Raw genomic sequence first — 6,102 nt, 5'->3', positions numbered from 1 at the left:
GTTTTTAGACAGTGGACAACCCGCATCAGATAACTGTAACCCCCATGAGAAGGGAAAGAAATGAAATGATTCTGATGATGACCTCTATGATATTTTTCCCTGAAGGCATTTACCAGACTCCAGGTCATGGAAGTGGAAAACAAGCAGAGCACAGTGGTCTCACTTAGTGAAAGAGATCTTCAGTGAAGTTTACGTAAGATGAGGTGACTGAAATTTGCAGGCCAGTGAAGACATAACTATGTGGAGATATAGCTTTAGAACTCTGCACACAGACCTCTTTGAGTATTTGACTAAATACCAACTATGCACATGCACCAGGTACTAACCTTGTGCATTCTTTTAGGGCAATACTGCATGAGACCAATCAAAGAAAAATAGAAACTTCACTGAATACCCAAGATTTTTTTTTTTCCCACTGAAGATCCCATAAAAGGCAGGTCATAGAGTTAGGGCCAGACTAATCCTAGAGCAATGATATTCTGTATTTGCCCTAACAAAAGCTTAAAAACAATCCTCAAAATGATGAAGCTGATCCACAAGTAAATTAATTACATGACAGAACAAATCCATCCACTCTTCTGTTTAAGGAAGATAAAGAGATCCACAAACTTAAATGCACTGTCCAGCATTGAATCAAAAAACACTAAATATTCAGAGAAACAAGGAAATATGACCCATAATCAGGAGAAAAGTTAATCATAGAAAAACACTCCCCCCAAAAAATGACATAAATTATGGAATTAGTGGATGATAGATTTAAAACAACTGTTTAAAATAGTACAAATATGCTCAAGGATCTAGAGAAAAGCATAAACATAATGATTAGAGAAACAGAATATATAAGAACCAAATGGAACTTCTAGAGATTAAAAATACAAAACTGCAATATCCAAAATGAAAAATTTACTGAATGAGATTAATAGCTGGTGAACACTACAGAAGAAAGGGCCAGTAAACCTTTTTAAAAGAGTAATAGAAACTACCCAAAATAAAGCACAAATTAAAAGGGGCTTAAAAAAATTATTGGAGCATCAGTGATATATGGAACAATATCAAGTGGTCTAATATATGTGTAATTGGAGCCCTGGAGAGAGTATAGAAGCACTATTTAAAGAAATAATGATCAAGATGTTTCAAATTTTGATGAAACTCCAAGAAACCCAACAAATCCCAACAGAATAAACAAAAAGAAAACCATGCCAAGGCACATCATAACAGAATTGCTAAAAGCCAATGATGAAGGAAAAGATTATAAAAGCAGCAAAAGAAGAGAAAATGTCCATTAAACGCAAGAAAATAAAAATTAGCACTTATGTCTCATCATGAACAAAGCAAGCCAGAACACAATGGACCAACATCTTCAAAGGTTTAAAGTGGGCCAGGGGGTGGGTGGGGGCAACTAACCAAAAAAAAAAAAAAAAAAAAAAAACCTTTAAAAATGAAGTTGAAATGAATATATCTTCAGATCTTCAGAGAAACAACAAAAGCTAAGAGAGTTCATTGCCAGAAGAGATACATTTCAAGAAGTGTTTAAAAGTGCTTCAGGCTGGGGGTGCCTGGGTGGCTCAGTGGGTTCAAGCCTCTGCCTTTGGCTCAGATCATGATCTCAGGGTCCTGGGATCGAGCCCCACATCAGGCTCTCTGCTCAGCAGGGAGCCTTCTTCTCCCTCTCTCTCTGCCTTTCTCTCTGCCTACCTGTGATCTCTCTCTCTCTCTGTCAAATAAATAAAAATAAAATCTTAAAAATAATAATAAAAATAAATAAATATAAAAGTGCTTCAGGCTGAAGGACAATAATGTCAGATGGGAACTTATACCTTTACAAAATAATGAGTAATGCCGTAAGTGGTAAATATACAGATAAATATAAAAGACATTTATTTTTCATTTGCTAATGTCTTTAAATGTTAATTGACCTTTAAAATAAATACATAAGTGACATAGGTTGAGATGGTGGAGGAGTAGCAGATTGAGATGACATCAGGTCACAGGAGTTCAGCTAGAGTTATCAAACCATTCCAAACACCTACAAACCCAACAGAAAATTGAAGAGAAGAAAAGTAGCAATTCTAGAAACAGAAAATGGACCACTTTCTGAAAGGTAGGATGTGCAGAGAAGTGAATCCAAAGCAACAGGAAGATAGACTGCAGAGGAAGGGGCCAGCTCCCAGCAAGCAGTGGAGCAACAAAGCATAAAATCCAAAATTTAAAGTCTGTTCCACTAAAGGGCATTGCTCCAGAGGCTAAACAGAGATGGAGCCCTCACAGGGAGAGTGATCTCAGGTCCCGCGGGGTCACAGAAAGACCGGGGGTGTCTGAGTGTAGCAGAGCTCACAGGTATCAGAGCAGGGAAGCCAGCTACTGAGATGGAGCTGAGGAGTGAGATCTCAGCTTGGGGTTACCTTAAACTGTGATCCGTGGCACATTCAGGCCACTGCTCTTTGAGCAGGGACCCCAAAAGTGGCAGATCTGGGGAGACCCACCTTCCTTCTCTGGAGGCAGGAATCTGCTGGGTTTGGAGACTCCAAATGGGGCTGTGTGCTAGAGACAGAAACACTTGGTCAAAGGCAGGGCGAGATCAGAGCATGGCCGGAGACCAGGGAGATGGGAGTGACTGAGCGCTTTTCTTCAAGGGCACACTGAGGAGTGGGGCCCGGAGCTCCCTGCTCCTCCAGGCCAGAGACTGTGAGGCCACCATTTTCATTCCCATCCTCCAGAGCTCTATGGAAAGCATTCAGGGAAACAAAGCTCCTGAGTGAACCCAAGCAGATTACTTAGCCCAGCCCCTGGCAAGGGCAGCCCAATTTGCCTCAGGCAAAGACATTTGAGAATCACTAAAACAGCCTCCTCCCCAAGAAGATCAGCAAGAACATCCAACCAAGACCAATCTCACTGATCAAAGAAAACAGCACAATTCCAGAGGAGGGGAAAGCAAAGCATGGAATTCATGGCTTTCTCCCCATGATTCTTTAGTCTTACAAAGTTAACTAAATTTTCTTAATTTTATTTTTTTCTTATTCTAATTTTTTAAAACTTTTCCTCTTTCTTCTTTTTATGTTTTTTAACTAGTTTATCTTAACAATAATTTCTTTTAAAAAAATCTTTTAAACCTTCATTATTATAGTCATATGTTATCCTCCATCATATCTAACTTTATTTTTTGTACACATATAGATTTTTTTCTTCTAAAATATTTTGGGATACAATTTCTTCTAATAGATCAAAATATACCCTAAATCTAGCACCAGGCTTTGTTCTAGTTTCTGGCCTGAACAAATTCTCTCCACTTTCTTTTTCTTTCCTTTTCCAACCAATAGATCAATTACTTTTTTAGAATTTTTCTTTTTAATTTTCATGTTTATAGTCATATTCCATCCCTTGTGTTTACCCTTATTTTTGTATATATATATATATAAGTTTTTCTTTCTTTTAAAATTTGGGAGATAGTTTCCTCTAAGACACTGAAATACACCAAAAATCAAGTGGGTGGCTCTGCTCCATTCACCAGTCTAATATATATATATATATATATATATATATATATATATATATATCTTTAAAAAAATTTTTTTTAATCTTCTTTTTGCCCCCTTTCTTCTCCCCCTGATTTGGGGTCTTTTCTAATTTGGTTAGCATACATTTTTCTGGGGTCTTTGCCACACTTTTCATATTTTATTCTCTAATTCATATATTCTTATCTGGATAAAATGACAAAGCAGAAAAACTCACCACAAAAAAACAAAACAAACAAACAAACAACAACAACAACAAAAAACAAGAGGCAGTATCAAAAGCTAGGGACCTAATCAATATGGACATTGGTAATATGTCAGATCTAGAGTTCAGAATGGTGATTCTCAAGGTGCTAGCTGGGTTTGAGAAAGGCATGGAAGATATTAGAGAAACCCTGTCTGGAGAAATAAAAGTCCTTTCTGGAGAAATAAAAGAACTAAAATTAAGCCAAGCTGAAAGCAAAAAAAGCTATTAATGAGGTGCAATAAAAAATGGAGGCTCTGGGGCACCCAGGTGGCTCACTTGGTTAAGCAGCTGCCTTCAGCTCAGGTCATGATTCCAGAGTCCTGGGATCAAGCCCCACATCAGGCTCCCTGCTCAGCAGAGAGTCTGCTTCTCTCTCTCCCCCTCTCCCTGCCGCTCTGCTTACTTGTGCTCTCTCTCTAGCTCTCTGTCAAATAAACAAATAAATTTTTTTTTAAATGGAGGCTTTTACTGCTAGGATAAGTGAGGCAGAAGAGAGAATTAGTGATATAGAAGACCAAATGATGGAGAATAAAGAAGCTGAGCAAAAGAGAGATAAACAACTACTGGACCACAAGGGGAGAATTCAAGAGATAAGTGATACCATAATATGAAACAATATTAGAATAGTTGGGGTTCCAGAAGAAGAAGAAAGAGAAAGGGGGGCAGAAGGTATATTGGAGAGAATTATTGTAGAGAATTTCCCTAATGGCAAAGGGAACAAGCATCAAAATCCAGAAGGCAGAGAGAATCCCCCTCAAAATCAATAAAAATAGATCCACACCCCGTCATCTAATAATAAAACTTACAAGTCTTGGTGACAAAGAGAAAATCCTAAAAGCAGCTTGGTACAAGAAGTCTGTAACATAAAATGGTAAAAGTATTAGATTGGCAGCAGGCTTATTCACAGAGACCTGGCAGGCCAGAAAGAACTGGCATGATATATTCAGAGAACTAAATGAGAAAAACATGCAGCCAAGAATACTATATCCGGTTAGGCTATCTTTGAAAATAGGAGAGATAAAAAGCTTCCAGGACAAACAAAAACTAAAAGAATCTGTAAACACCAAACCAGCCCTACAGGAAATATTAAAAAAGGTCCTCTAAGCAAAGAGAGAGCCTAAAAGTAGTAGGCAGAAAGGAACAGAGACAATATACAGTAACAGTCACCTTACAAGCAATACAATGGCACTAAAGTCATATCTTTCAATAGTTACCCTGAATGTGAATGGGCTAATGCCCCAATCAAAAGACACAGGGTATCAGAATGGATAAAAGAACAAAACCCATCAATATGCTGTCTACAAGAAACTCATTTTAGACCCAAAGACATTTCCAGATTTAAAGTAAGGGGGTGGAAAACAATTTAACATGCTAATGGACATCAAAAGAAAGCTGGGATGGCAATCCTTATATTAGATAAAGTAGATTTTAAACCAAAGACTATAATAAGAGATAAAGGACACTGTATCATACTCAAAGGGTCTGTCCAACAAGAAGATCTAACAATTTTAAATATCTGTGCCCCTAACATGGGAACAGCCAACTATACAAACCAATTAATAACAAAATCAAAGAAACACATTGACAATAATACAATAATAGTAGGGGACTTTAACACCCCCCTCTGAAATGGACAGATCATCCAAGCAAAAGATCAGCAAGGAAATAAAGGCCTTAAATGACACACTGTACCAGATGGACATCACAGATATATTCAGAACATTCCATCCTAAAGCAACAGAATACACATTCTTCTCTAGTGCACATGGAACATTCTCCAGAATATATCACATCCCAGGTCACAAATCAGGTCTCAACCAGTACCAAAATATTGGGGTCATTCCCTATTCCATATTGTCAGACCACAATGCTCTGAAGCTAGAACTCAATCACAAGAGGAAAGTTGGGAAGAATCCAAATACATGGAGGCTAAAGAGCATCCTACTGAAGAATGAATGGGTCAACCAGGAAATTAAAGAAGAATTGAAAAAATTAATGGAAACAAATGATAATGAAAACACAACTGTTCAAAATCTATGGGACACAGCAAAGGCAGTCCTGAGAGGAAAATATATAGCAATAAAGCCTTTCTCAAGAAACAAGAAAGGTCTCAAATACACAATCCAATCCTACACCTAAAGGAGCTGGAGAAAGGCAAAGAAAGCCTAAACTCAGCAGAAGAGGAAATAATAAAGATCAGAGCAGAAATCAATAAAATAGAAACCAAAAAAACAGTAGAACAAACCAATGCAACTAGGACCTGGTTCTTTGAAAGAATTAATAAGATCACTAAACCCCTGGCCAGACTTATCAAAAAGAAAGAAAGGACCCAAATAAATAAAA

This window comes from Neovison vison, chromosome 1, assembly GCF_020171115.1.
Source record: "Neovison vison isolate M4711 chromosome 1, ASM_NN_V1, whole genome shotgun sequence".
NCBI lineage: Eukaryota > Metazoa > Chordata > Mammalia > Carnivora > Mustelidae > Neogale > Neogale vison.
Note: the sequence above shows the minus strand (reverse complement) of the source record.